General features: G+C 36.1%; 1 long non-coding RNA gene across 1 annotated transcript; it reads left to right on the top strand.

Moving 5' to 3' along the window:
- Window positions 1-1,138: 1,138 nt before the first annotated feature.
- LOC127478739 (uncharacterized) lies at window positions 1,139-7,619 on the top strand. The gene is made up of 4 exons (XR_007907304.1): window positions 1,139-1,196; window positions 4,345-4,493; window positions 5,151-5,318; window positions 7,476-7,619. It is a non-coding gene; the product is annotated as an uncharacterized LOC127478739 (long non-coding RNA).
- Window positions 7,620-10,184: the final 2,565 nt, after the last annotated feature.

Below are 10,184 nucleotides of genomic sequence, written 5' to 3'. Positions count from 1 at the left end.
ACCATGGTTTTTCTCTTATTCCAGAGTCAGATTTCCTGGTCTCTTCTGTTTGGAAAGAGCTATTTCCTGCTGCATCTCATGAACTTCATCAGTAAGTACCTCACACCATAGTGGCCTACTAACCTTTAGCCTTTTGAACTAGTGAGGGTTGATGCTGAGGAAAATAATTTAAAAAAAGATAGGTGTCCTTTAAAACAAAGAACTCTCTGGAACAGCAAAAAATCCACCTTTACTACCTTAAATATATGGTTTTAGACAAGTAAGAAAATTCAAATTGGATTAAGAGCAAAAGTTCTGATAACTTGATTTAAATAGTGTGTGCTATATAGTGATAAGAAATTGTTTTAGGACTCAACAACCCAACAGTCAAAGGAGAGCAAATTAAGGGGATCGTGCCAGAACACAGTGGTTCCAATGACTCTTGAAGAAGTCAATAGAATGTGGAATCCTAGAGAGGAAAAAGAAAACTCATTAATTATCTGTAAAATCTAGAGCTAAATCTCTTTTTAATAAAAACAGACAAACAAAACCCCCAAACCATAACTCATTAGGCTGCATTATTATGTATTCATTGTTGTCTATGACATTATTTATTCTGCTAATTGTATAATCAGTCGTTAACTGGAAATATGTGTTAAACAAAGGAGTCTCAGTAATTTAATATTTAGTCCTTAAAGTTTACTCCTGAACTTAAATATAATATACAACCATCAGAATATAAAATAAACTGGACTAATATTTCATCATCGACTGAAGGGGATCCTAGGAAATTGTCTAATACTCCCCCATATCCACTACCAACACTAGTTTATAATTCTCTTTCAATACTTGTGAAGTATCTGTGTGGTATTTAAGAATTTATGGATATTCCACAGCCTCCACAAGGAGTCTGTGCCAGTGCTCCTGTCTTGACTGAAGCATTTCTAATATCTAGTCTGAATATTTTTAACTACTCAATTTGTCCTACTGTGGCCATGAACTGATTGCTTCCTGTCTTTAGATGTATAAAAACATTATAAAAGAGGCTTACGTAAGCTTTGAATTGCATGGGATAATTCATCTAAAAAAGAGAACAATCTTTGATACAGGATCTGCATTGGTCCCTGATCACTCTTCCTACTTTTCTCCTGTTTTCTAGAGTTGGTCTACACTTTTGAAAATTCCACCTGAGGTCTTACTGTTGCTGAATAAGGCACGTAGGTAAATTTGTGTGTATTTCTGATGGTGATTCTGATTATGCCCTTTTTGCTTTAGCAAATCTATTTTTACAAAGTTGTTGAAAGAGCAAATGCAAATTTTGTGTATAATAGACTTATTCCAATACACCTATCCAGTAAAAAATATTAACATAAATGCACAAGGCATATTGATACATGCAACTAGTGTGAAATAATAATTTGCGAACTTTTCATTACAAATGAAATGTAAAAAATTCTTATTTTTTGTGTGTTTTTTTTTAAGAAAACTAAATTGATTATACAGTCTTGTTTGTGCCGTCTGTATTGGTTCTTCAATATTGTAGTTCTTTTGCAGTGACCGTGTCACAAGAAAGTGTAGGTCATGTATGCTCTCTGCAACTAAAGTCGTCCTGCAAGTACCAGACATCTTGATCATGCAAACTATGTCAGTTGTTGAGAAATTTCATTTCCCTTAAATCTTTTTTCACTTCCTCTAGTTTATTTGGGTTGCTTCCACCTCAGCAGCTTTGCTGTCTCAGATGTGTAGTGTCAAATTACTGCTCAGAGGAAAACCAAAAATTAGTCCTGAAAAAGATGACATTCCTGAAGGAAGCAGAAAACAAGTACAAGGTTTTCTGAGGTGCACTAGGTTAATTGGTGTCTCTGAAAATCAGGCCATAAATGGATATTGTTTCAGTTAGAAAATAAATTGGGTTTATGTGACAGTTCTTTTTATATGATTGAATTAACTCTAAGCTTCTTTATGAGCTATTTATATTGATGTGCAAATCTTCCACCAGCAAAAAGAAAATACTTTCTGAGGATGTAATTAATTTGTCTTAATCTATTCTCTAGTTTAAATTGAAACAGAGCATAAGCATCCCACTTGAATAGCTTGTAAGACACCATCTGAACTTATTAATAGTCTTCTGCATGAAATGTCAGCTTTCTTCCTAAATAAAATAAAATCAAATTAATATCTTAATATAGAAATACAGAATATATGTAGTGTGCTTCAATATGATCCTTTAGGCGCAGCCGCAGTAACATGAACAGAAGGTCCCAGCTGTTCTAAGTTCAACCATAAGGCAATGCCTTAATAGTGCAGTTTGCCCTAGATTCCTTCCAGCAGAGTTCAGTATGTGTCCTCTCTGACAAGCACACATAATCCTTTGAGCAGCTCTGTGTTGTGAAGTCCTTTTATAGATTCAAATTTAAATAGATTAAGCTTTTTTTATTTTTTTTGAAACTTCCAAGACTTTGAATGCATAATACCAACAACTACATCAGAAAATGTTAAAATTCTGTTACTTCTGTTATTCCATGAAGTCTGTCTGTACTTGGCTTCATTTTATGCATCTGTAACATACACAGTTGTGTATGTTACACATTTGTGTATGTTACAGTTGTCACACAGCTGTTCCTGGGGAAAAATAAAATCCTGAAGAACTCACTTAAAGAACTACATGAATTAGGGTTTTCTGGTCTGTATAAAGCTTTGAATTTTGCATATTACTCATGTATATTACAGCAATTGTATAGGGGTGTCTTCTTTATTTGAGAACAGACTGCTATGTCTTATGTTAATTGATTTTTTAGCTTTTCCTTATCCAGCAATTAGTATTGCTGTTAGTTGATGTTAGTCATCATATAATCATTGATTGCATACCTCTTGGATTCCTTAAAAACCTCATTCTACAGTATTCTATGGCCAGTGAAACTTCAGTCCACCGAACATATTGTTTACAGAGAACACTACTTTTCTTTTGTTTCACTTCAAAGTATAATTATTTGGATAGTCCCATTTGAGATTTCAGTGTTGCTTTCTCTTTTCCCAACTCTAGTCAGCATCCTCTTGAATCAAAATTGTGATTGGAGTCACTGTGTTCCTTGAACATCTCAAATTTGGAATATCTGGTAACTTTTTGCTTCCACTGTTTAACATTGGGGGTGATGGTTCTTCCAATTTTTAGCTTGCATAATACTTGCGAACTAAACATCTTCAAATATGCATGATATTAGGTAAACTGTAGTTCTAGTCTGATTTTTCTTCTGTTTCTCTCCCTTATGCTTTTCAGCAAGAGCTGTTTGTGATAAAACACCATACTTCAGGGTAAAAACACTGAAAACTTCAAAGTCTGTTAGGTTTTTTTACATTTAAGTGCCTACACAGCAAGCAGAATTTAGGGTAAGAACCTGCACCTTTATAATGCACTTCTATGCTCTTAGTCTACGCTTTCCTGTACTAGTGAATCATATGGATTCTTGTTTTCTCTCGTAACTTTAGCTGCCAAAATTTTAAAAGGTAAGTCTTCTTCACTCTACTGTGAAGAAGTCTTCTAGAAATAGAGTAAATCAGAAGTCACTGTGCTGACTGGATTAATCTTTTTAAAAGAATATATAATTATGTAAATTAATTCTTGCACAAGTTAAGAATTTTGTATTGACTTTTCCTTCCACATCTATATAGTTATTGCAAAGAAACTTGTAAGTAAGCTGCGATTTATGGACTAAAAATGCTTTGATCTTTTCCAGAATCTGTAGTAACTCTCCTTTTCCATGAAGGAGTAATTCAGCTAGTATTTGTGGTATTACAGCCTAAGCCAATGTAACTAACAGTGTCATTAAACTTGCTTTATTTGCCCTGTACCAGGCTCCAATGAAATTATTAAGTTTTTGCATAACAACCTGAAGAACATCTGTTTGGCTGAAGAGAGAGATCTTTAATACTGGATGTAGTCCATGTTCTTTTATATCAAGTAAAGCCCAAATATGTATGAACATGGTAAGAAGAAGAAAAAAAAAAGCAAACAAACAAAAATCACACAAACTGTCATAACTCTTGAGAAAAAGAGAAGGTATTCCTAGTGGCATAATAAACAATGGATTTTTAGCTTTTCAGGAAGACAGTTTTGCCTAAAAATTTATTCTGATTCAGCTGCAGAATGAAACCTGAAATGATAAATATTCAGTTCTGCCCCAGTGTCCTGCTGCTTGTTAACAACTGAAAAACACGAGATATCATAAAATGTTTAAAAATTAAAAGGAAGATGGAGACATCAGACAATCTCAAGACTTGTTGGACAATGTAATTTTGTACTGGAATAAAAGTGGCAGAAGTAAAGATTTTGATATGAGGTCTCCTTTTATTTCATCTCATCCACAGATTTGTCCTCTAAAGTACATTAGATGAAGAACAAAGACTGAATAGCCATTCAGCAGAGGCTCCATATCAATAAAAGTTCAATTGACCTAAAAAATTCAGAAGCCTTCTAAGGTATTTTGTACATTAAGGCTTGTGACCATTTTGGACAGGTATGATTTTTTTTTTAATTCCCCTATTTTCCATACAATCATGGGATGAGTGCCTGTTGTTTGTATTGTTTTTAAAACAAAATGTGATTACATGTCTAAGCATTTTCCTAAATATAGAAATTACCTTGCATTTCTGAGAGCTTTCTCTTAATTTTCCTTATTTGTTTGAATGTGTTTAGAATGTTGAGAGTTTTTGTGGGTTTTGTTGTTGTTTCTTGTTGTTGGGTTTTTTTTCCAAAATAAATTGATCCAGTTTATTTTCTGTATACCAGCTCACAACAATCTGAGCAAACCATCAACCTTATTTTGTGGGCAGGCATACCCACAGCTTAACAAAATCAGTAATTATTTCTGAGAAATTAATGTGTATATGACAAGCTACTCTTACAGAGGTATGACACCAGTCCCTGTACCTTATGCTGTAAAAACCAACTATTAAAGAGCAGCAGTCACATGTGCTTCCTCCTGTGGCTGTCACTGCTAACAAAGCTCTCTTCACCAGCCACATGCAGCCTGTTATCTTTCTCATTAATGCTTGCTGTTTCTGACTCTGCCATATGTTTCTGAAGTGACGGTTTTCTCCATCTATAAATTGGTAACTATCACAGAAAACAAGCAGTTGATTATCTTTTTACTTGATACTTTTTCTGTGTTTAGGGGAGTGCAGAATGCAGCTGGTGCATCCCTGACACCACAGGATGATGGTGATGGCAGTGGAACAAAGTCAGTGTGCCTGGAAACTTCACCGCCACTAAAACTCAAGTGAACAGGAAGCTCTGACATCTAAACTAGGGAAAAATGCCAAAAAGGACGGGACCCAAAAAAGTAAAGACTTATTCAGCTACCTATAGTTTTATATTACAATACAAAAGTGTGATGGGAAAAAAATACTTATTTTTTCATGCTAACCAATTTTATATTTAGGAAAAAAAGTCAGACAAGAAATCTATTTCTCTTCCCCTCCTCAGACTGTTTTGATAACATTTAGCTCATGTGATTAGATGATATGGAATCATTTGTGACTATTGGAGAAAGAAGGCTATGGGGGAACATAACAAAGTTAGATGCCTAGGTGCCTAGGAGGCAGAATGACAGATGAGTCTGTGTATTGTCAGTGCAAGCAAATGCACAGTAAAAGGGATAATTGTAACTGCAAAGGTACCTTGAGGGGATGTTTTAAATTAACTGTACCTTTAAGGAAAAAGGATCTGTGCAGAAATCCATGAAATTACTTGCCTAAAACATGGTTGTGCACTAGGAAAGTAAAATAATAAAATAAGGATGGAAGAAGGAGAGATAATAAGGATCCCTGTGATCATGTTAACCCTTATAAAATGGAGATTAGAATGAAATATTAAAAAAGTATTTTAGCTATAAAACTTTATTATTATCCTTTATATCTGACATTGATTATCCTATTTAGAAAGAGAATATATGTATAGCACAGAAACATGGGTTTTATTTAGGCTTAAGTTTACTTTTATAGTTTATATGAATTAAGCAGAACCTTTTATAGCTAAACAGTCATCATGTTTAAAATAGACAGATTATACTGATTAGTTAGTACTTACTTATTTGCAGAGAGAAATGTGGTACATGGGGAATTATAATGAGCGAGGACAGAATAAAGGGAAGTCATAGCAGAGAAAATTGTTCCATTTTTACCCTCTTTCTATAGTGTCACTGGAGAACCTGAATGGATGAGAATTGATGGTTATGTAGCAGATAATCTTGAGTGCCATCACGTGGCACGTACAGGACAAACAGGGGATCAGACTCAGTTAGCATTATTTATGAAAAGCAGGTCCTGCTTGACCAACCTGATCTCCCTCTATGACAGGGTGACCCCCTTAGCATGTGAGGAAAAGGCTGTGGGTGCTGTTTGCCTGGAGTTCAGTAAAGCCTGTGACACCATTTTCCACAGCATTGTTCTGGACAAAACTGATTCTGAAGATGATGCTAGACTTGATATTCTGCAATGAAAAGAATTTGTGACTACTTCATATTTTTTTCAGATTTTACTTTGCTCAAAAAAATTCTCACAATGGTTAGGAAAATCTTTAAGATAATATTGGAATTTTAATGAATATTCTTGGAGCCACAACTGTCAATGAAATCCAACATTTGAATATCAATTTAATTTTGATCAAGCATTATATCCTAAGGCTGCAATCTATTTCATAACTCTGAAGCGCTTATGTCAGCAAGATCACTGTCTGCACTAGGCACAATTTCAAATCAATGCTATTCTTTTTTTTTTTCTTGAAAAGGAGAGACCTTTGTTAATCTTATATCACATTGAAAATAAAATAATCTCCCTATGGAGCTCCATCTATCATAAAAGGAAAATAAAATGGGAAGCTCTTAGAATATGGCATCAATTTCTCTCCTGGCATATTCATAAGGCAAATTGTTACAAGTATGAAAGACAAAAATGCTTGGATTCTGTACTACACTGAACAAGTATCTAGACAATTTATGCAAATACATCATTTCAATTCAGACTAAAGAGCTCATCTTGAAAGAGTTCAATATAATCAGTGAACTGGCACAATTTTTGTAGGACCTGATTCTGAAATTAGCGAGGTACTGAAGACCTAAAGCTTAGGTAGAGTTCTGGTATTCTGTATAAATTGCAAGGGTTAGCGTGCTGGAGTGAAAGAGATGCACTTACTAGTAATAATATTGACATATTTCTACTCCAAGCCATTTCTGAAGTAAGTTGAACAAAAACACATGGTATTAAAAGAATTATTTATGTTGTTTCCCAAGTCCTAAAATAGAAAATTGATATCCGTATTTGAATTCAACCTGTATTGGAATACTTTGTTAGATTTAGTGAACAAACAGAGGATTTCTCTTGATGTGGGTTTGGACCCTCCATGAATACTGAGGGAATCCCAATCTGACCTTCAACTTTAGATCAACTACAGGAAGCATGAACACCTTTGTAAACTCTTTGTTTCAATTTTGTATCAACAGCATGAAACCATAAAAACATAGAGAAGGCCACTCATAATTAGGAGAAGCAATCATTCATCTCAGAACCTTATCTCTGACAGTGGACAAATAAGAATTGCTAGAGAAGAATGAAAGAATAAGAAATTTTTCATTGCTTTGTCTCCTAGCACTTGTTGCCGGTGTATTTTGGTTCTGAAAAAATCTCCGGAGCAGTTAATTAGGGGTGAGATAAGAAAGGGTTTATTTGCCAAGGCAATAGGTGATATAGACGCGCGCACCGGCCGTGCCCGAGAGGTTACATTTTATAGCATTATCCATCCAATCCCAGATGTGTCCACCCTTTGGCCCTTCCTCTGGACCGCCCCGGACCCTCCCCCTGAGAATTGGGTCTGGGGTCTTTTTGGGACCACCTACTTCATCATCTTCAGCTTCATCAGAGTACAAAGGGTATATTGTCACCTAGTTTCTGACCGTACTCTGTGGTTTAGGCCCTGATACGCTGTTCTCCAAACAGTCTAGGCCTTTACCTTGACAAAAGACTAAACACTGCTACTGGATTCAGGGGTAGGTTGATATAGAAGGCATAGAATGGGGTAAAAGGGTTAGGGAATGTATAAACAAGGGAAAGGAACAAGGGACAGAGGGGTTTCTGCTTTTAAAACCTACCTATAAAATTTACAAGTCTTATAACTATTAGAAAAATAAAAAACCATTAGGGGCTTAAGGCATCACACTGAAATAAAAATATTCCAGGTAAGAGGCTTAGATAGTGTCTATGTACTTTATAGACTTCTCTTCAACAGTTTCAGCATCCTGCTGCAATGAATTCCTTCATGTTACCTACACTCTGTTAAAAAAACTTCCTTATGCCTTCCAAAGGGAAAAACTGAAAATTGGTAATATATTTATACACTGATAAGGTCCATAGTTTCTCTAATTAAGGGAATCAATCTTGAGATCTGTTGGCAAGGGGGACGCAGGGAGTGGAGCAAAGCTCCCCCTGGTCATGGTTATTGTTTTATTCATCACTCATGTGGAAAGTTGTTCTGCAAGGGAGAGGATGGAAAAAAAGAAGACTTGCTATAGTTACTTTCCATTGTTTTACTGTATGGAGGGCAGATCTCTTATTCTGATCTTATAATATTAAAGGGAAAAAATAAGTCTTGTTTTTGTTAACTGTGCTCAGGGAAAATACTTTGTTCCTTGTTCTCAGGGAAAATCCTTTTTAGCATTCCATTGTGGATGAAAGCTTGAGCTGTGCCATGTATGTATGTATGTATGCTGGATGCCTTCAAAGGGTTCCTGTTATGACATCCTAGGTTTCAATAAGCAGCACCTCAGAAGTGCTCAGCCTGAGACATGATAGTGTTGTACATAGCTTGCTGTGACTTGGCTGACCTGCCATGAAGAACAGGGATAGACAGATTTCTGTGATACTTGAGGAACAGGGAAGCACTTTTACTATAATGTCAACCTTCATTTCTCTGAACCAGGTGGCAAGTTTGGCCACCTCTAAAACCAATTAATTTAATCTTATATTAAGACTAAGGGCACAGAGTATAGGACCTTAGGACCTTCATAAGGCTTAACAAAGATAAATGTGAAGTCATATAGTAGGATGGAATAATCCTGAGCAGCAATCCAGGCTGGACAGTGTCTGCCTGAGCAACAACTCTGCAGTTCCTGGGGCTCTGGGGGACAGCAAGCTGCACAGGAGCCACTCTAGGGCTGGCAGCAGCAAGGGCCTTCACCATCCAGTGCTTCAGTAGCAAGGGCATAGTCAGGAGAGGGATGGATGTGATGATCCCCTTCCACCTGGCACTTCTTGGAACACCACCCACAGGTTTGGTCCCCTCCAGCTGAATATATACATGGAACAACTGGAGAGAGTCCAGTGGAGGGCCACTGAGGTGGAACCTAATTCCAATACCTACAAGGTAGTGATAGAGAAGATGGAGATACTCTCTTCACCAGGGTACATGATAACAGGACAAGAGGTAACAGGGAAAATCATGTCTGGATATAAGAATTTTTTTTTCCTTGTGAGAACAATTGAACAGTGAAGTGGACCAAAACAAGAAGTGATGAAATCTGGGAGAATTGAGACCTGGCTCAGGAGAGCTCTTGAAAATCTAAATAAAGCCCTGACTTCAGCAGAAGTTGGAACCAGATGATCTCCAGATCTCCCTTCTGGTCTAGACTTCTGAGATTCCGACAATAGTCAGTTTCTGGTGGCCTTATTTATCTCATTGATACTCTGTAACACAGCACCTACATGGAAGAAATCAGTGTGCAAATTTTGAACGTTATTTCTGTGTATGGTCTTGTTTCACTATTGTGAAAATACGTGAGAAAAATTTAGTTTTGAGATGAAGCAATAGGGAGTCAGAATATAAATGTCATTAAGTGAGCCCCAGTGTTTTAAATGGAACTCAGATTATTACCTGCAGTACACAGTGATGTTCAAAGCATGTCTTTGCAAGGGAATTCTGTAGTTGTTTGTATTTTGTATTTTGAAGTGCATTACTTTTGCTTCATCCAAAACATAAAAGTGTAGAACATGAGTCTGAGTGCACATGGCTCATTCTTGGCTACTCTGCTTTACTTCTGTTTATTCTTCACATACTTCCTCTTCATCATCTCTGTGTTGTCTTTGATCATTTACCGACTTCATTATACAGCTCCAAGAAATCATAAATGATATGGAAAAACACCCAGAATAAACACGGC

This window comes from Manacus candei, unplaced genomic scaffold (assembly GCF_025592945.1).
Source record: "Manacus candei isolate 608988 ecotype Guabito, Panama unplaced genomic scaffold, ASM2559294v1 h1tg000061l, whole genome shotgun sequence".
Classification (NCBI taxonomy): domain Eukaryota; kingdom Metazoa; phylum Chordata; class Aves; order Passeriformes; family Pipridae; genus Manacus; species Manacus candei.
Note: the sequence above shows the minus strand (reverse complement) of the source record. Positions and strands in the feature narration are given on the sequence as shown.